At 34.5% G+C, this 22,793-nt stretch overlaps 1 non-coding gene across 1 annotated transcript; it reads left to right on the top strand.

Moving 5' to 3' along the window:
• The first annotated feature begins 4,164 nt into the window (after positions 1-4,164).
• Positions 4,165-4,271, top strand: LOC131170896 (small nucleolar RNA R71). Its single transcript, XR_009141661.1, has one exon. It is a non-coding gene; the product is annotated as a small nucleolar RNA R71 (small nucleolar RNA).
• Positions 4,272-22,793: the final 18,522 nt, after the last annotated feature.

Genomic DNA, 22,793 nt, shown 5'->3' with positions numbered 1-22,793 from the left:
CATCAAACAATTAACTAATAGGCCTTTTTAACAAATCATTCAATAGATCAAAGACAATGAAATCAAAAAACAATAAATATTTCAAAAAGATATGAATTAAATTAAGAACCTGATCTCACAAATCAAGCAAAAGAACTTGAATCTCTTGAACTGAATTAAAAACTTAGCCACTCATGTTCATGGCTTATAGAAAAATAAAGAAGAAATCTAAAAAGAAAATGGAGAACGAAGGTCTTCTATGGAGAATGAAGGTCTAAATTGGATACGTTTTAACTGCTTCCAAAAAACATATTTATAATAAAAAACCTAATCCCAAAGATAGGAACCAAACTAGGAAAAGTTTTGAAATTCAAAAGACAGATTTTCAGCTTACATTCACGTCTTTGAAATCAAGGCCAATTTTCAGTAACTTCCTTTCTGAATCTATCTTTGCCCTCTTCAGGAAAGTTGTATCCCTATTTATTAGCTTTCTAATGGGTACTCATTCGCCCAAATCCGAGGTCTACAGCCCAAGTTATGGCCCAAAAACTGAGACTGGTTTAGATAGACGATCTAGCCCATGGTGACGACTTCATTGCCATTTTTCACAATTAAAATGACCTTATCTTTCTTCTAGCCCTTCATAGAAGTTGTAAAGGTGACTCTTAAGGTTCAATTGGGCTTAGATTTGCTTCATTTGGACCTCTAGAACTCCAGATACAAAATAAAGACTAAAACTGGTCGTGACACATCAATTCTGAGTTTTTGCAATAGATCCATAGCTCATTTTGTCAACCTTGGAGACTAATTTGGGCTTTGGTCCCTCTTTATCATTTGTAGTGCTCTATCTTAGCTTTTCAATGGATTAAACAGCACTCAATTTTGAGACCGACAACTTTAGAAACACCTAATATAGCAAATATCAAATGCTAAAAATTTCTCCATTTAACACAATTATTCCAACAACTATATAAAAATATGCCTAAATAATAAATATACTTTAATCAACTGAATTATGCATAAAAACACACTAGAAACACTAAATATGATGGGAGTAAAATTAATAAATTATGCACTTATTAAATTCCCTCACACTTATTCCATGCTTGTCCTCAAGCATGACTTAAATTCTCAATCAACTCCACTTAGAAGTTCCTTAACTTCACCCTATCACAACATTCTCTAACAAATGATTAAAAGTTTGAAAGAAGCTGCAAGTAAGGTAGTAACCATCACAACAAATTCCATCAACACTATACCATTATATCAACAATTCTCCAACACAAAACAAAAGGCTTGAAATCAATTAAGCTCACACAATTAAAGTTTCATAAAATTTTAAGTCAATACACATCAAAACACTAGGCTAATTTATCAAGGCACAATAATTGTAACTCTTTGAAAATCTTGGGGGAGATAGAAATGCCCTTTTTTTTAATTTGAAATTGGTACTTCTCTCCTGTTGTCACAGTTACTTTTTTTTATTATTATTATTTCAACCGTCACCTTCAGAAAAGTACCTTGCTCATACCCTAGCTAGCTTTTGGCCTGAGAATCGACATGGGGTTCATGAAGACCCCTGGTTAGTTTGCTTAACTAAAATAGCGAAGCAATTTTCAAGTTCAACCTTTTATTTCCCCCAATTTATGCATCTACATATTATAAAGTGCCCTGATAGATTAGACAAAGTTCTGAAATATGCATGACATTAGTTTAAAGCACACATAACTAATCATTTCACTATTAAATCAAGTCTAAATAATTTATGCAGAAAAAAAAAAATTGCTCTATGGTATGGAGAAGAGGGAAAATCCATCATTAAAGTTACTATTACCTTGCCTAAAATCTCAAAAATTCAATCTAAAATAGAAAAGTTATTTCAAGGACAAAGCACTTCTCTCCCAGCGTTAATATAGAATCATGAATCAAGCTTATAAGAACAAATCTTTATTTATTTATTTATTTATTTATTTATTTATTTATTTATTTTATTTTTATTTTTTTTTTATATTTTTTTTTCAAAAAGATTGCAGCAACTAATTTTTCCTTCCCCACACTTAAAACTTACATTGTCCCCAATGTAAATCCCAAATAAAAAAGAAAAGAAAAAAAATACTAAAAAATAAAATAAGACAGAGGAAAGAAAACAAATCTCATTGTGGCTAACAAGCCACCCATGGGTTGCCTCCCAAGTAGTACCTTTGTTTAACGTTATTAGCTCGACATGGCAAAATTCCTTAATCTACTGAATTCTCCTGAAACCCCTTATAAAACGGCTTGAGTTCATGACCGTTGACCTTGAATACTTTGTTAGTTCCTAAACTTTGAATTTCAACTACACCATAAAGAACCACATTAGTAACAACAAAGGATCCAATCCAACAAGAATGCAACTTACCAGGCATTAGCTTCAATATGAAATTATACAATAAAACTTTTTGCCCAATCACAAACTGCTTCCTTAGTTTGTCATGGAATGCCTTTGTCTTTTTTTTTATAGATCCTAGAATTCTCATAAGCCTTAAGGCGAATTTTCTCTAATTCATGCAAATTTGATTTTCTTTCTAACTCATCATCCATGCTTAACTCAAAAACATCCTACACAAATGTATCAACAACATTAATAGAAAAAACATAATGATTATCAGCAGGATACTTTATTGCATCAAAGATATTAAATTTAACAGTCTCTCCATCAAACTCCATAGTTAAGGTACCCTCATCCACATCAGTTTTTGTCTTGGTAGTTTTTAGGAAAAGTCTTCCAAACAAAATCAAAGCTAAATTTGATGTGGGAACACTATCCTCCATGTCCAGAATGTAAAAATCTATAGGAAAAATCAATTCTCCAACCTGCACCAACACATCCTCAACTACTCCCAATGGGTAAGCATTAGAATGATTAGCTAACTAAATAATGACATTGGTTTCTTTCAAAGGACCAAATTTAAAGTTTGAAAAATTGAATTTGACATAACATTAACAGATGCTCCTAAATCAGCCATTGCATATTCAAATTTAGAATCACCTATTCTACAGGGAGTAGAAAATGAACCTGGATCCTTACACTTAGGGGGAAATTTTTGCTGAATTAATGCTGACACATTTTCCCCCACACTGATCTTCTCATTATTTCTCAACTTGTGCTTTGTAGTGCATAATTCTTTAAGGAATTTGGCATACTTGGGAACTTATTTGATCGCATCAAGTAAAGGTATATTAACCTCTACCTTCCTGAAAGTCTCCAAAATTTTTTTCTCTTGTTCTTCTTTCTTCGCCTTGGCCAACCTGCAGGGGAATGGACGAAGAACAGAATTATTAACCTTATTCAGTTTTGGTTCAGTATTTACCTCAACTTCAGACTCTTTTTCTCCTTGCTTCTTCTTTTTTGTTGAATTATGTGGAGTTTGGTTATCAACTTCTTTCCCACTTCGCAACAGTATAGCACTCGCATTTTCTCTAGGGTTCATAATTGTTTGTGATGGAAGCTTTCCAGAACCTTGAGCATCAAGTTTACTCACAGATAAGGCTAACTGACCAATCTGCCACTCTATGTTTTCAATGCTATTTTTGGTCTCCTATTGAAACTGTTATGTATTGTTAGCTAAAGCCTTAACAATTTTATCAAGTGACATACCTTGATTTGAGGGAGGCAGAGGTGGAGGTGGAGGTGGTTGATTCACTTGTGGTCTTTGCTGATGGTATTGATTTTGCACCGGTTGATTCCCATAACTCAGATTGGGATGACCTCACCATTCTAGATTATAAGTATTAGAAAAGGGATCATACCTGCGTTGTGGCTGTCTATAATTTCCTACTGCATTAACATGTTGCATTGATTCATCCTCTTGTAACACAGGACACATGTCAGTAGCATGACTCGAACCCGAACAAATCCCACATACCTTAACAGTTTGCATATTCCCTACAGCCAACTGCCTCACCAAATAAGTTAAATCAGAAATTTGTTTCTCAAGGTTAGATGTGCTTACCTCATTAACCTTCATAGGGGTGTAATCCATTCTCATTCCAAACTGCTGAGAATTTATTGCCATGTTAGCAATCAGCCTCCTTGCCTCTTCTGGTGTCTTGTCAACCAAAGCTCCTCCACTGGCAGCATCTATCATACTACGGTCCATTGGTAGAAATCCCTCATAGAAATACTGAATCAACAGCTGCTCACTTATTTGATGATGGGGACAACTTGCACACAGTTTTTTAAATCATTCCCAGTACTCATACAAGCTCTTTCCATTGTACTGTCGGATGCCATAGATTTCTTTTCTTATATTGGCAGCACGGGAAGTAGGAAAATACTTCCTCAAAAATATCTGCTTCATCCCATTCCATGAGTTGACGGATCTAGAAGGAAAGTAATATAACCAATCCTTAGTTGTGCCCTCCAGTGAGAAGGGGAAAGCTCGAAGCTTGATCTGATCCTCCGAAACTCCTTGAGGTTTCATGCTGGAACACACAACATGGAATTCCTTTAGATGCTTATGTGGATTCTCACCTGCAAGACCATGAAACTTAGGCTACAAATGGATTAGTCCAGATTTTAACTCAAAAGCAACATTTAAAGTAAGGTAATGAATACACAAAGGCTGTTAATTTAGATCAGGAGCAGCCAACTCTTTCAAAGTCCTAGCAGCTATGGTTTCGTTTTCGAAATTTGAATCTAAATCTGAATCTGAACTTAACTTCTTTGGAGATTGGACTCCTTCAAATGTACTCAGAATCTGCCTAGCTTGCTTAGGCAATTTTCTCAACTGTTTAGCTGTTTTTTCTACTTCTGGATCAAAGATCAACTCACCAGATTGAGAAGTTCTTGTCATAAACAAAAAGAAATCAAAGTAAAAATAGAAAAATGCCTCAAAATCCTAAAAAAACAATGGAATTTGGCCTCAAGAGGGTGGGGCAAAAAAATCCTATGGATTAATTGGTCTTGATCAAAATATCGTTTCCTTCAAAATAAGTATGGGTTGTCCTCTAAATTCAACCAAAAATCTATCAATGAATAGTAACACCGTAATTTTTTCCAAAAACTGGAAAATAACAACACTTCACAAATAAAATTAATAACAAAATACCCTAACACTAAAAAAAAAAAAAGAAATCCAATGAATTTCAGTCCCCAGCAACGGCGCCAAAATTCTTGATGGGTGTCGAATCTACTAGAAATTAAATTAACTGAAATCACCAATTATGAAATATTTTCTATAGTAAGTGGTAAATCCAGGTCGAACCCTAGAGACTAATTATTGGATTTTCGTGCACTTGTGTAATGGAAAAAGAAACAAAGGTTGAGGGAGGGGGGGGGGGGGTAATTCACAATCCAAAGAAGAAATCAGCAATTCAAAATTAATATCTAAAATTAAATAAGAAACTCTCAAATTAAACAAACTTCAGTCCAAGGTAATTCTCATTCTAATGCATTGATTCGATCATAGACAAAAGAAATACAATTATATCTTATTGAATACTTAACGTAGATTTACCAAACAATGAGGTAAACCCCTGACTTCCCTATACTCATCAATTCGAGCCCAGCACTCTTGTTGACTCTAATTATTAACTGAATTGGTATTAAGCAATCCTCATCAAATTAATAACTGCTTTAAGAATAGGAAGTAGTTAAGCTGAACAACAATTTATGAAGCATAAATCATTTAATTCACCCTATTGTTTCCTTAGGTTATAATTGAAAACTGGAATAAAACCTAATTGCTACTCATGTCCAATCTTACACAACAATTACGGATTATGAAGATGAACTAGCAATTGATTACATTAAACAATTAACTATTAGGCCTTTTTAGTAAATCATTTAATAGATCAAAGACAATAAAATCAGAAAACAATAGATATTTCAAAAAGACATAAATTAAATTAAGAACCTGGTCTCACAAATCAAGCAAAAGAACTTGAATCCCTTGAACTGAATTAAAAACTTAGCCACTCATGTTAATGGCTTACAGAAAAATAAAGAAAAATAAAGAAGAAATCTAAAAAGAGAATGAAGAACGAAGGTATTCTATGGGAAACGAAAGTCTAAATTGGATGCGTTTCGAAATTCAATAACCTAATCCTAAAGATAGGAACCAAACTAGGAAAAGTTTTGAAATTCAAAAGACAGATTTTCAACCTACATTCACATCTCTGAAATCAAGGCTGATTTTCAGCAACTTCCTTTACGAATCTGTCTCTTCCCTCTTCAGAAAAGTTGTAGCCCTATTTATTAGCTTTCCAATGGGTAGTCATTCACGCAAATCTGAGGTCTACAGCCCAAGTTATGGCCTAAAAACTGGGACTGGTTCAGATAGACGGTCCAACCCATGGTGACGACTTCATTGCCATTTTTCACAATTAAAATAGCCTTATCTTGCTTCCAGCCCTTTATAGAAGTCGTAGAGGCGGCTCTTAAGGTTCAATTAAGCTTTGCCTTACTTCGTTTGGACCTCTGAAACACCATATACAAAATAAAGACTGAAACTAATCGTAACACATCAATTCTGGGCTTTTGTAATAGATCCATAGCTTATTTTGTCAACCTTGGAGACTGATTTGAGCTTTGGTCCCTCTTTATCATTTGTAGTGCTCTATCTTAGCTTTTCAATGGATTAAACAGCCCTCAATTTGGAGATCCACAACTTTAGAAACACCTGAAAAATATAACAAATGTCAAATACTTAAAATTTCTCCATTTAATACAATTATTCCAACAACTATATAAAAATATGCCTAAATGATAAATATACTTTAATCAACTGAATTATGCATAAAAACACACTAGAAACACTAAATGTGATGGGAGTAAAATTAATAAATTATGCACTTACGATGGTGTCTTCACAAAAGTTATAACCTTATGTCTAAGCTTTCTAATGGTATAAATTTTAGATCATTTGGGCTTGTCTACAGTGAGATATGGCCAAATGAATGAACATTGTTCATTTATTCAAAATTCTAGGTTTACAATTTGGCAATCCAAATTAGGTCAGATTTTAGGTCACTTTTTAGGCAGAATTTTGGCAAGGTTTCTGCATGAAGATTGGACCATTTTAAGTCTAGGTTTACCTCCAATTGGCAACATACCAATTAGGGCCACACAATTTCACTTATGACTCAAAACATACACTGTTTTCAATAAACCCTAACCTGCAATAAAATTTTACACTTTCGATTTCATTCTTCCATCTCCCTTACTTCAAAATGCATTCTTGGCACTTCTAATTATCATCAACTCAACCTCAATACAATCAATTTCTAGCAGTTTATACAAGTTTCCAATTATCAACTCAAAACCCCAATTTAAATGGTCAAAGTCAATCACAATATATATATGAATTTAAATTTCTATCACAAGTAACTTCTTCCCTTAACCTATAACTCATTCATCAACATTATAATTCACCTTTCACATACATGAAATTATCAATCTCTCATGTTTGCAAGGCTGCTAAAATGAAGCAATTACACAAATCTCTAATAATTGTTTCAAAACCCTAAATTAAATTACCAACCTCAAATATATACATGCCATTAAATTCTAATACATGTAACTACTTAATCAACCTCACTAATCACCAATTACATGTAAGAGTCAATCACACTCTCATGGTTTCCATGGCTGGCAAATTCAAAACTCCCAAATACACATCAAATTCTTCAAATTTCTTGTCATATCAACTCAAATAAACCTCAATTCAACTTTTAATGAAGCACGGAAGAAAAATTATGCACTAACCTTTTCTTGAGCTTGTTAAAACCTTGGAATTTCTTCTCCCTTTTTTTGCCTATAGTCTTCCCGAGAGGTAAGGATCACTTTTAATGAAAGAATTTATGAAGATCATGGCATGAAAGTGGTGAATCAGAGCTTACATGTGGGACGTCCATAAAGGTCTTAAGAGAAACCAATTCGGCCATGAATGGAAGCTTGAAGAAGATGAAGTTTTTGAGTTAGTGGATGGCTTGTCTCTTATGCTTTTATACCCCACTAACTTATGTTTAATTAATTTAATAATCAAAGTTTTCCTTATTCCAAATTATACCTTTCATTTTTCCTTAATATTTCACATGTACTTTCATTTTTTTCATGGGATTTTTAAAATTTAATACTACTCATTTTTAATGGACATTTAGGTTAAAAGTCAACTCTAGGTCTCAAATGACCAAAATGCCCCTTTTTGGGTTGTATTTCAAATTTTTTGGTAACACCGATTAAATTTCGAATTCGTCGGTTCCTTTAATTTTCATTTTTTTTATCTGTATTGATTCACTAAATTTTCTTTGACATTTCTAATGTCATTTTTACTTCAATAAACCTTTAATTTGGTCTCGAAAATTATTTCCTTTCCGGCTCGATCATCCATTGCTACGGTTCCGGCTCGTTTAACCTAGTTGTATTTCCTTTCTTTTATTTTCTCTTAATTTTTCTTTTATTTTCTTATCATGTATTCCATCATTTTATGTCTCCTCACTATCATTTAAGTATAGTTCTAGATATCTTAGCTGTCCGGACAGACATTAGTCGTTGAAACAGTAGAACGTATGGACTACCTAAGGTGAGGACATTACAATTCTTCCCCTCTAAAAAAAAGTTTGTCCTCAAAATTTACCCAATGTAACAAATCGAGGAACCACTTTCTCCTTGTCTTTCCGCTTTTTCGTGTTATAATACTTCACTTTCTCTTTAGTCTGCCTTACTAGTCCTAGCTTTATAATCTTATCCTTATCTCGATTTACTATCAGAAATACATAGCTCTGTACAATAGTCCCAAATCGGTTCTGTAGTCTACAGCTTATAGCACAAACTTCGAAAACATTGCGTAGTTACCATGGTATATCCCAATAGATTAGATTTTTCCTATACTTATCCTCAATCAGTTCTGCACTCATCCTCTTTCATCTCATATACAATCTCTTTCTTATTTCCATCCAACATCTTTAATACAATCCTTTTCGGTTGATAATCTACCATCACCTTATGGCCTAAAGGGTTGGTGAAAAGTATGTTATCTTTTGACCCATCTATCGGTATCCTCTTTCAATGGGAGGTACAATGCATATATAGGGGTGAATATAATTAGGGTCTGTCAATACATATTTAAAGGTATTATAATCAGGAAATGTACCTCTGACAACATCTACCAGATCTGGCTCCTCTCGAGCCATAGCATACATGCGAGGTGCTACTCCAACCTCAGGCTGTTCTATAGTCTTAGAAGCCCTCTGTGATGTACCAGCTGTCTCTGGTCTCATCGGTCTTCTACCCCTCTGTACTGTTAGGGAAGACCTCTGAGTCTGTGGTGGAGCTGTGGGAGCACTCCTCTGTGAGCAATCTCTCAAAAAATGCTCTGTGGACCCACATCTGAAACATCCACCAGTTAGTAGTCTACACTCTCCTCTGTGGTTCCTCTCACAATGTGTACAAACTGGCACCAGGGCTGATCTCCATGGTATAGGACCTGCAGAACTGTTAACTGATACACTCGTCTAACCTCCTCTCCTCGGGGCAAATCGGGACCTCTGCCTTTGTCCTCTGCTCTGAATCTGACCCTGAGACCCCCTAGGTCTCTTGCTCTTTGTAGCAGCTATACTAGACTAGCAAGGTCCAGACCCTCTCTTGCACTGCCTATCCCTACTGAACTGCTCATCATTTCTAGCTCTCTCTACTGGGGTCCTATATACTGGCTGGGAAGGGGGTGGGGGTGGCTGTGGCTGTGGAGGTGGCATAGCACCAGTCACCTGATGAGCAATTGATTCATCTGCTCTAAGAAGGCCTACTGTGTCCTTACCCAACGATGGTTCTGCTCTACTACTACTGCACCCTCGATTAGATGCAGGTGTAGGTGCTTGACTCTCTACCTGTTCGTCTATCGGTCTTAGAGACCCATGCTCTGATGGATCAAATGCCATCAATGCTATAAAACAGACAAATAATAGATCTGCATTAGTGTCACATCGACTCTTATTAAAGGCCCATGCATATAGTGCACTCTATCTATTTCTATCTAGGTCTAGGACCGCCTAAACCTTTGCTCTGATACCACTAAATGTAACACCCCTTACTCATTTACAGTGTAGCCGAGTAAAGCGTGCCACATTTGGTGCCAGAGCACCCTATCTTATCCTATCGTGTCCATTGTTAATTTTAAAACTTTATAGAAAACATGTGGTAATATTTTTTTTATCACAATTTATTTTTGTGGAAACCCGGGGCAGAGCCTGCTCTGATTTATTGGCATCTGGGGAGTTCCAATAGTCACCTGCCAAAAACAATTTCATATCATATCTGTTCTATTCATCTTGTCATATAACATGTCATATCATATATGTTCATTCAATTTCAAGAAAATAATATTTTTCATTCATTCACTCATATGGAAATTATACACAAAAGTTCATAAGCTTATTTTACAGTCTCAAAAATATCAATACAATTTATTACATCATCAACTATAATTACATGAACCAAAATACTAGTCTATACATGGGCCCTACCAAAATATTATAACTGATGAGTTGACTCTAGACTGTAATAGATTTGGACAACTGTAATCAGAGTACTACTATAGCGGTTGCTATTATGACGATTGCTATGTCTAGTCTCCAATACCTACGCGATAGAAAATCCAACGCACTAAGCAAATTACTTAGTGGTGCATAATCTTAAGGTAGAATAACTAAATGATTTAAAATGACAATAATATGTGAAATTTCATAATTCCAGGTCAATTGTATATTTCAATTGCACTTTGGGAATAAATTTATTATCAATATCTTATCTGTGTATTTATTTCTTTCTCTGTCTTTTTAAACTCATATCAAAGTCTTTACAGTCATATCAGTGTCTTTACAGTCATATCAGTATCTTTACAGTCATATCAATGTCTTTACAGTCATATCAGTATCTTTATAATCATATCAGTGTCTTTACAGTCATATCAGTCATATTAATGATTTTAGTGCCCAAGTAACCTATAACAGACAGAAATGCTGGATACACGGGAGTATACTGGTTAAACCTCTATATGTCTACTCTGTATACCACTATCATGTCAAGCATAAGGCCAGTGGGTAGGCATAAAGTCAGAAATCATATCAGACATATTTTGTCGATCAATGATTATTCATGTAAAAATCATATCAGTGCATTCTCAGTCTTTTAAAATCATATCAATGCCAAGTAACCTATAACAGTCTATAAAGACTGGATACACAAGAATATTCTATCCTGTATACATCCGTCATGCCAGGCACAAGGCCAACAGGTAGGCTGTTGAAGGCAGAAATACAATTATGCATAATGACAACTGTCATGTCATGTACTGTACATATTCATAGTATTGTTATTTCATATATGATGCAAACATAGGTTCCAAGTGTATTTTTATATGACTTATGTGTTTAGTAAACCATTTAGGTAATTTACATTTTATGTATCAACTGATTTCATGTCACTTTGTAGTTAGAAAGTGGGTCCCACATACTTATTTCATGTAATTTAGCATGTAGTGACTTATTAAGGATAAGTCCTTATTAAAAATAATTTAATTCCAGAACCTTTCTTTAGGTTCAGTTTTATTGTTTTGAATTTACATATAAAATTGAGCAATTTGTGGCTACTGTTTAGCCTTACTTCCTTTATGGAAGTTGTTCTTCGATGTCTTGCATTTATTTCATTTTTGAATCATGTTATTTGGATTTGTATAACTCAAGTTATGGTCAAATAACCATAACTGATTTAGTTGCAAATTCTGGTTCCTTATCTAGGCAGTTTTGGTATTACATTTTTAGTAATTTATTTGAATAGGTTCTAGCAACATTTAGGCCTAGTATTCTCCATAAGATTTGTTGCCCTATGTCTTATGGTCACTTAAAAATTTTGATTGCAATTTTTCAAGTCTTGTAGAATTAATTATAACTACATTATTGGACTGGACTCAAATGTCCTATACTAACATGATCCTCCATTAGGTCAGTAGCTTTGACCTATAATTTAAGCTTCTTACTTTCATAATTTGAGGAAGGTGTCTAAAACAACATTTTATTTCTGTTTCTTAGCTTTCCAGAACTATATGGCTCATCTCAATTGAAGTTTTCTAGTGGGAGATATAAATAAAAGAGTATTCTGGAGTTATTGGTCACTTATGCAAATTTCCAGATTTGGTATGCCAAATTTATCAAGCTAATTGACCTATTTCTCTTGATTTCTGGGTTTTGGTCAAAATACCAATTTTGTAGTTCTATGTATTATTGAAATTTTGGCACTTGTTTCATGACATTTGAAGTTTTATGGACCAAGTTACGGCCTCTTTTCCAAAACTGGTCAAGTAGTCTATGTTTAGCAAGTGTGGGCAGTTTTGGTTCTAGATAGTTTTGGTGTCCCAACTTGTGTAAGCAATTTGACTTGGTTAATGGCATTTCTGGGCTCTAGTGTCTTCACAAAAGTTGTAGCCCTATGTCTAAGCTTTCCAATGGCATAAATTTCAGGTCATTTGGACATGTCTACAGTGAGATATGGGCAAATGAATGAACACCTTTCATTTGGTCAAAATTCTAGGTTAACAATTTGGCAAGCCGGATTAGGTAAGATTTTAGGTCACTTTTTAGGTAGAATTTTGGCAAGGTTTCTACACAAAAATTGGACCATTTTAGGTCTAGGTTTACTTCCAATTAGACTCATACCAATTAGGTTCACACAATTTCACTTATGGCTCAAAACATACACTATTTTTAACAAACCCCAACCTGCAAGAAAATTTTACACTTCCAATTTCATTCCTTCATCTCCCTTACTTCGAATTGCATTCATGGCACTTCTAATTATCATCAATCAAACCTCAATACAATCAATTTCAAGCAGTTTATTCAAGTCTCCAATAATCAACTTAAAACACCAATTCAAATTGTCAAAGTCAATCACAATATACACATGAATTTAAATTTCTATCACAAATAACTTCTTCCCTCAACCTATAACTCATTCATCAACATTACAATTCACCTTTTACATACATGAAATTATTAATCTCTCATGCTTTCAAGGCTGCCAAAATGAATCAATTACACAAATCTCCAATAATTATTTCAAAACCCTAAATGAAATTACCAACCTCAAACATATGCATGCCATTAAATTCTAATACATGTAACTACTTAATCAACCTCACTAATCACCAATTACATGTAAGAATCAAGTCTCATGGTTTCCATGGCTTCCAAATTCAAGACTCCCAAATACTCATCAAATTCTTTAAATTTCTTAGCATATCAACTCAAATAAACCTCAATTCAACTTTTAATGAAGCAAGGAAGAAAAATTATGCACTAACCTTTTCTTGAGCTTATTAAAACCTTGGAATTTCTTCTCCCTTTTGCTGCCTATAGTCTTCCCGAGAGGTAAGGATCACTTTTAATGAAAGAATTTATGAAGATCATGGCATGAAAGGGGTGAATCGGAGCTTGCATGTGGGACATCCATAGAGGTCTTGAGAGAAACCAATTTGGCCATGAATGGAAGTTTGAAGAAGATGAAGTTTTTGAGTTAGTGGATGGCTTGTCTCTTATGCTTTTATACCCCACTAAGTTTAGGTTTAATTAATTTAGTAATCAAAGTTTTCATTATTCCAAATTATACCTTTCATTTTTCCTTAATTGTATTTCACATGTACTTTCATTTTTTTTCATGGGACTTTTAAAATTTAATACTACTCATTTTTAATGAACATTTAGTGAAGGAACGGAAGCGTGAAAAACACAAGATTATACCATTGAATTCAAAAATTTTCACCTAGGGTCACATGCACCATGCAAAATTTGTTTTTATCTATTTGATTTCAATGATAAACAACATATTAAAACTCTTTTAATATGTTTTTGGATCTGTATTTGCCATTTAAGATTTTAAAATTAATCAGATTAATTTTAGAACCCTAGATTAAATCAAGAACGATTACACTAACCTCTTGATGTGCTGCAGCGTGTCTGCGCCTTTGAGATTCGTCTTCAGGACACCAGATGTTGTCCCTCTAGCTTGTCCACACCAAAAACACCTATGGCAGCCCTTGAACAGCTTCTAAAGCCTTTTCTATTAATTAGAAATTCAAGTTCTGCCTTTTAAGAGATTAGAGATGTAAACAGGACACTAGAAACAATTTCTAGTGTTCTTAATTCAAGAGATTGATGGCTAATCTCTTTGAATTGATGAGAGATGAAGAGAAATAGCTGGAGAGGCTCAAAGTGGCGTGACAATTGAGAGGAGAGGCTGCTGGTTATGTTTTCTTTTCATAACCACACTTAAATAGCTAGGTTAACACATTAAACCCTAGCCACATGTCACCTTTTGATTAGCTCTAGGTTTAAGTGACCCAATCACATTGTGCCAAGTGTCAAACCTATATTTAATCTTGATTTTAATCATCTTACATGATTAAAAAACATTTGGCAAGCTTATGTGTTATGCCATGTGTCACCATCTCATGGTGCCACGTGTCACACTGTGAAATGACCAAAATGCCCCTGTGTCTTAATTTTGAGTTCTTAACCCAAAATAATTATTTTCTTCTTCTAATTAATTTATATCAAATATAAATTAATTAATTAATCTCTATTAATTAATTTCTCATCAATTAAATTCATATTTAAACACTTTAAATATAAATTTAATTTATACTACACATCCAATAATCTAGATTTGGTTTCAAGTCATGCTAGGGACTTTGCAATTTAATTGTAAACCAAACCTATTTAATTAATCAATTAAACTCTTTAATTAATTAATTAAATCATATTTAAATAGGTGATAACTTGTGTATGTGTGTGACTTACTAGGCTCATCACTAATTGGCAATGAGACATGATATCAACTCTTAATATCATTAGAACTCTTTCTTACCATAAATGATTTCTCTAAATCATTTTATGAACCTCATAGACCATGGTTAACACCTAGCATAGCATGCCATGGCCACCCAATTAGTAATAAGGTTTACCTTAAATGAACCTAAAATCATATGTTACCATGCACTAGAATCTCTCTGTTACAAAATCCCAACTCAAGCTGGAGTCATGGTTTATGTCAAACTCCATTTGCTATGAATATTATGTTCTCTTTTAATTCCAGTTCTTGATTAAAAAGATTTTTCTCATTAGAAACTCTTTTCTGAATAAATCTATCTGTCCTGGCCAGGAACTTGAAACATCAAGAACAATTAAATGAACATAGGATTTTATCTCTATTTACTTAGAGGAACAGATTCCATCTTGATCAACACCTACCTCCATATATAACTAGTAAGAGCCAACAGATGCCCATATACCCATACATAGTACAAGTATGAAAGCAGTATCAAACTCAAACTACCTATATACAAGATAACTGTGCTATCTCAGGTCTAAAGATTATATGCACTGATATGATTTATGACAAAACATTGACAAGAGTAAACTCTATGTGCTTGTCATAAGTGTCACTGGTTCGGCCTACTTATCATTTATAAGTGCCTATCATGTTTGTTATATGGCATGAGACTCACCATTCCATCTTATTTATATCTCATATAAATAACTTGGGAACAAACATGAATACAATCTTTCTGGATAAGTCATGTCCTTATTATGAAGTATCCTCGATTGTGAACCTATTTATGATACTTTGTGCTAGAAATATTGTCACTCATATTCTTAACAACTTAAGAATAATATTTCTAACAAAATATCAATGGACCTTTTCTATTACACATAAATATATTATGTAAACGGAAAAGTGGAAATGCCTTTTATTATTAAAAATATGTACAAGATACATACTAAATGATATGCTCTAGGGCATACTACTAACATTTAGATCAAAAGTCAACTCTAGGTATGTAATGACCAAAATGCCCCTCTTCAGGTTGTATTTGAAATTTTTTGGTAATACCGATTAAATTCTGAATTTGTCGGTTCCTTTAATTTTCATTTTTTTATCTGTACTGATTCACTAAATTTTCTTTGACATTTCCAATGTCATTTGTACTTCAATAAACCTTTAATTTGGTCTCAAAAATTATTTCCTAGGGTTCCCTGTAGTCCTGAGGTTGGCAATTGTCTTCTCCAGTGCGGTCACCCATTGCTATGATTCTGGCTCATTTAACCTAGTTGCATTTCCTTCCTTTTATTTTCTCTTAATTTTTCTCATATTTTCTTGTCATGTATTCGATCATTTTATGTCTCCTCACTATTATTTAAGTGCAGTTCCAGACATCCTAGCTGTCCGGACAGACATGAGTCATCAGAACAGTAGAACGTACGGACTACCTACGGTGAGGGCATTACACGCTTATTGTGGTGGTGTGGTTTCTTGGCGTGCTTGCCTCATTCTTGGTCATATAGGTGGTGATGGTGAGTCATTTCTTGTGCAGGAAGAGGAGATACATCCAGCAACTCTTTTCTTTAGACCCATGGTTTTGAGGAATCAAGAATGGGTTAGGGTTTGGATGAGAGAAATCTTAAAAGGGAGAGTTATTAAGAGGTTTTTTATGAGAGAAAGGGTTTTTTATGAGAGAAAGGATTTTTCAGTTATAGAATGATGTTTTGGAAGGTTTAAATAGAAGATAAAAGGTGGGTTCATCATTTTGGATGATTTTTGGTGCCCTTTAAAATTTAGTATGCGAAGAATTACACAAGGCCATATCCCACTACACGGGTCGCCCCTTGTAATTTTTTAGATCCTTTTTTTTGAGGTTTTGTGAGTTACATAGCCCGTGTAATGGTACACGGGGTGACCTATGTAGCTCATTGGACCTTTCATTCTTTTTCTATTTTGGCCTCTCAACATACGTAGCCCATGTATCAATACATGGGGCACCACATGTAAGTCTCTATTGGCAAATTTTCCTATTCTTTTCTATTCACATGTTACACGAGGGGTGCATTTATGCCCACGTAACATTCTAGAGTGCTAAATTTATGTGTGTTTTGTGCTCAATGGGTTACACGAAGCGTGCTTCAAAGCACAGAGTCCCCGATGTAACTTTCTGGACCTAAAAATTTAGCACTTTAGATGCACAATTTTTCTTGCTCTCTTTAATTTTTTATGCTAACTTGTTTCTAAATGTATGAGTAAAATGCATAACTGAGATTAGCAATATAAGTACTTCCCCGATTTCGAAATTCTCCCATCTTACATGGTTTTGACTCTTTCTCTCAGTTCATTCCTTCCTCTTCCTTCCCTACTTTTGCCTATAATATCCAAGGTTAGAGTTAGGGATGCCTATAAAACTTAAATGTAAAAGAAAGAAAAAACAAAATAAACATAAAAAAATTCAAAAGTTTTGGGTTGCCTCCCAAGGAGCACTTATTTAAAGTCTATAGATTGACTGTACTTCTTGCCTCAATGCGGAGTAGGTAGGTTGTTGAAGGAGTCTGTTGCTTTTTTCTCAATTGGTTCTCCAGAGAAATATGGCTTTAGTCTTTGGCCATTGACTTTGAAGGCTCCTGATGTTTCACTCCACACTTCTATTGCTCCATGTGGGAAGACTTGCAAAACCTTGAAGGGGCCAAACCATCTAGATCTTAGCTTCCTAGGAATAGCTTCAATTTAGAGTTGAAAAGCAAGAAAAGGTCTCCATCTTTAATTTCTTTCCTCATGATGTGTTTATCATGCCAGCTTTTTGTCCTTTCTTTGAAGATTCTTACATTCTCATAAGCATCTTGCCTAATTTCTTCCAATTCATTGAGCTGTAAAAGCTTCTTTTCTCCAGTAGTTTTTAGATCATAATTGAGGGTCTGAATTGCCCAATAGGCTTTATGTTCAAGTTCAACGGGGAGGTGGCATGACTTCCTATACACCAAGAAAAAAGGAGTAGTTCCAATAAGTGTTTTAAAGGTAGTACGATAGGCCTATAGTGCATCATCTAATTTTAGGGGTCAGTCCTTCCTTAAGTGATTTACTATCTTCTCAAGTATCCTCTTCAACTTCCTATTTAAGATTTCCACTTGTGCACTTGTTTGAGGGTAGTATGGTATTGCCACTTTATAAGTCACTTTATGTTTTTTGAGTAAAGCTTCAATCTGATTGTTGAAGAAGTGACTTCCCCCATCAATAATGATCGCCTTTAGTGTGCCACATCTTGTAAAGATGTATTTTTTGAGGAACTTGATAACTAACCTTGCATCATTTATTAGTGAGGCTATTGCTTCTACCCACTTGGATACATAATCCACACTAGTAAAGATATACTTTTTGCCAAATAAGGATGGGAACCCATGAAGTCTATACACCAAACATAAAATAATTCAACCTCAAGTATTCCATAGGGTGGCATCTCATTTTTGCTTGAAATATTCCTTGATCTTTGGCATTGGTTACATGTCAACATGAAATTTCTCATATCTTTAAATGAGTTGAGCTAATAAAAACTTAATTGTAGGATTTTTTCTATTGTTTTAGAGGCGTTGAAGTGTCCTCTATAAGATGATGAATAGCAATGCTACAGCACACTTTCTGCTTCCTTCTCTGGTATGCATCTTCTGATAAGTCCATCATAGCACCTTTTGTATAGTAGAGGTTCCTCCTAAGTGTAATCCCATATGTCATGTAAGAACTTTTTTTGTTGGTAGGACATATTTGGTGGTAAAACTCTACACACAAGATAAATAACTATATCCACATACCATGGGGGTTAAGAGATGGATAAAAGGTGCTCATCTAGAAAAAAATCATCAATGGGCAGGTTCTCAGTTAGATTTTCCTTATCTTCCTACTTCAGCCTGGAGAGGTCTGCTACCATATTCTCAATCCCCTTCTTGTCTTTAATTTCTAGGTTAAACTTTTGTAAAAGAAAAATCCATTGAATTAACATTGGTTTGGCTTCCTTTTTATTCAAGAGGTACCGGATACTAGCATAGTCTATGTACACAATGACTTTAGACCTAACTAGGTAGGATCTGAATTTGCCAATTGCAAACACTACTGCTAGAAGTTCTTTTTTTGTGGTTAGATAATTGATCTATGTGTCATTAAGTGTTTTACTTGCATAGTAGATAGCATAGACTTTTTTGTCTTTTCTTTGTCCATACACTGCTCCTACTGCATAATCATTTGCAATGCACATTACATCAAATGGCAGCTCCCAATCTAGTGGTTGTATTGTAGGTGTAAAAATCAAGGCTTCAATCCTATAAAAAGATTCAAGGCAACTATCATCAAAATCAAAAGGAACATCTTGATTTAATAAATTTGTTAAAGGCTTGGCTATTTTTGAGAAATCTTTGATGAATCTTCTATAGAAGCCTGCATGTCCTAAAAAGCTTTGCACTCCTTTGACTGATGTTGGTAGTGGTATCTTCTCTATTTTCTCAATCTTTGCCTTATCCACTTTGATTTCTCTTTCTGATATCAGGTGACCAAGTACTATGCCTTCTCTTACCATAAAGTGGCATTTTTCCCAGTTGAGGACTAGGTTTGATTTCTCACATCTTTGCAACACTTTAGATAGGTTAGTTAAATACTCATTAAATGTAGTTCCATAAAAAAAGAAATCATTCATAAAAACCTCCATAATATTTTCAATGAAATAAAAAAAAATAGCCATCATGCATTTTTGAAAAGTGGCTAAGGTATTATAAAGACCCAAAGGCATTCTCTTATAGGCAAAAGTTCCATAGGGACAAGCAAAGATGGTCTTTTCTTAGTCTTCTAGGTGAATTGGGATTTAGAAAAATCCTAAATATCCATCCAAGTAACAAAAATAGGAATGCTTGGCTAGCCTTTTAAGCATTTAGTCAATAAAGGGAAGAGGAAAGTGGTCGTTTTGGATGGCACTATTTAGTTTTCTATAATCAATGACATGCACTAACCAACGATTGTCCTATTGGGAATCAACTCATAATTTTCATTCTTGACAATAGATGTTTCACCCTTTTAGGCACTATACGAGCCGGACTAACTTATTTACTATCAGAAAATTGGGTATATTATACATGCATCTAATAGTTTTAAAATTTCTTTCTTTACTACCTCCTTCATGTTAGGGTTTAGTCTTATATGATGTTCTATGATGGGTTTGCTATTCTCTTCCATAGATATCCTATGCATATAAATTGAAGGGCTAATTCCTTTAAGGTCTTCTATGGTTGTTTTATTATAGGTCCTTAGTTCCCTTTGAAGTTTTTCCTCTTCTAATTCAGTTAGATTAGCACTTATTATAATAGGATAATTAGAATTTGAGTCCAAAAATGCAAACCTAAAAGTAGAAGGAAGAGGTTTTAGTTCTACTTGATTTTTAGCCTATTTTGGTTTAGCCATGGGTTGTGTTTCCTTTAACTCCTCCACTTGAAGTGCTTCAAATGATTGTGCATAGACTGCAATTTCTTTGTTATCATTATCTATGGTGTTACTGTGCACAATGCATGCTTCAAGAGGATCTTTAGGATATCTCTTGTAGAATTCCTCTTCTACTAGCTTGTCTATGAACCCTTAAACACTCGTCTGTATTTGGCTTATGTTTCATAGCTCTAAACAAGTTCAACTCTACTTCTTCTTCTCCTAGTTTGAGAGTTAATTGCGCATTTTTAACATCTATAATAGCTCCAGCAGTTACCAAGAAAGGTCTTCCCAATATGATGGGAATCTAAGCATCTTCCTCCATCTCCAGGGTGACAAAATCAACAGGATGGGGATGTTTTCTAGGATGCCAATTGGGTACTTAATAGACCTATCCTCCAGTTACAGTCAAATCATAGTTGGTTTGAGCTCTCTAACATTCAGCTTTTGTCATATTAATAGGGGCATCATACTAACACTTGCACCTAAATCACTAAAGGCCTTATCTATATTCATGTCGCCGATAAGACAAGGTATTGAGAAGCTTACAAGGCCCTTGAGTTTTAGAGGTAGCTTATTTTGAAAGATAGCACTACATTCCTCTATCAGAACAACTGTCTCATAATCCTCTAACTTTCTTTTATTTGAGAGGATCTCCTTTAAAAACTTTGCATAGGATGACGTTTGAGATAGTTCTTTGGTGAAAGGAATGTTAATAAAGTTTCTGTAACACTTCCAAAAAATTTCCAAACTGCTTATCCAATTTAGTCTTCTGAAATCTATAAGGAAAAGGTAATGGGGGCTGGTGTGGCTTGGGTAGCTCCTTTTTCTTTTTCTCTTCCTCTTCCTTATCTTTATTAGCTTCCTTTTTATCTCTCTTTGCTTGTTATTAGGATCACTAAAAGTTTCCTCTACTGACTTTTGCTTATCTAATGGTTATTACTCTTTTAGAATTCTGCCACTTCTTAAGGTAACTGCCTTGCGATGCTCTTTAGGGCTCATCTCTGGCTGGCTAGGCAATTCACCAATGGCTTTGCTTGAAGAACTGGCTTATAGAGTAATTTGGTTCTCAAACATGTTGTGAGTAGCCAGTTGGTCCATTATGGAAGCTAGTTGCTTTATCATCTCATTCTATGCTGTTTGTGCTGCTAAAAAGATTTACATCATAGATTCCATAGTCATATTGGATTCAGGCTGTTGAGGTTAAGGAGGTGGTAGTGGCTGAGCAAGGTTCTGTCGTCTATTCTAGAAACCTAGTGGTGGTGGTCTGTATCCCTGCTACTTGTTGATGGGCTAATTCTATTGGTTCTTTGAGTTTAACCATGCAAAGTTACGGTGGTTCCTCCATCCAGGGTTATAGGTGTTTGAATATGGATTGTTGGGCTACCTCTGGTTGAACTTTCCTCCATTATTCACATAATTCATCTATTCTATGGAGGGCTTACTGTAATTGCTGCATTCTAAAGTCATGTGGCCTCCTCCACAGATGTCACAATTCTAATTGCTTGCCCCTATTGCATTGGCTTGCATCTGGTCAAGTCTCTTTATAAATTGGTCAAACTAAGCATTAATCATGCTTAAGGCATCTAGTTTTAAGATTCTAGATATTCTCCTTATGTCTCCTCTCTCGTTTGACCTTTTAAAGTTATGGTATGCAACCCTCTCTAGAAGTTCTAAAGCTTCATTGACTATTTTCTCCGTAAGGTCTCCTCTTACTGCTAAATCAACTATACTCCTTATGGATGGTAATAATCCACTGTAGAAGTTCAGAACTAGTCTTCTATGCCATAGTGTGGGCACTCCCTTTGAAGGTCCTTGTACCTTTCTCATGCATCATAAAGTGATTCTCCTTCCCTTTGCCTGAAAGTATTAAGCTCTATCTTCAATTTTGCAGTCTTTGTTGGCAGGAAGTACCTTGTTAAGAATGCTTATGAGAGACCTGTTTGTAGTATGCCCTAGAGTATATCTTGAAATTTATATCTTATAAATATTTATTCCCTTTTAATGGCATGTATCTTTTTCTTTTAACTCTAAATGGTTTAAAATTAATAAAAATATCCTTTGGTAACTTGTTAGATGTTTCATTCGTAAAGTGTTAAGAATATGAGAGATGGAACATTCTAGTACAAGTACTATAAATTTTGGTTTACAGTTTTGGATACTTCAGAGGATAAGATTTATTCATATAGATTGTCATATTTGTTTGCTCCCATCGATTAGTATGAAATACTAATGATATGGAGTGGTGAGTCTCATGCCATATAATAAACAAAGTGGGTACTTATATAATAAGTAGGCCAAACCAATGACGTAAGATGATATGTACATGAAGTTTACTATTGTCAATACAATATCATCTAGATCATAATAGTGTATATAATCCCTTAACCTGAGATAACACGGTTATCTTGTATATAGGTGGTTTGATTTTGATGCTGCTTTCATGCATGTGCTAAGTATGAGTATATGGGCATATGTTGGCTCTGACTAGTTATATATGAAG

The sequence above is a fragment of the Hevea brasiliensis genome, chromosome 11 (assembly GCF_030052815.1).
Source record: "Hevea brasiliensis isolate MT/VB/25A 57/8 chromosome 11, ASM3005281v1, whole genome shotgun sequence".
NCBI lineage: Eukaryota > Viridiplantae > Streptophyta > Magnoliopsida > Malpighiales > Euphorbiaceae > Hevea > Hevea brasiliensis.
Note: the sequence above shows the minus strand (reverse complement) of the source record. Positions and strands in the feature narration are given on the sequence as shown.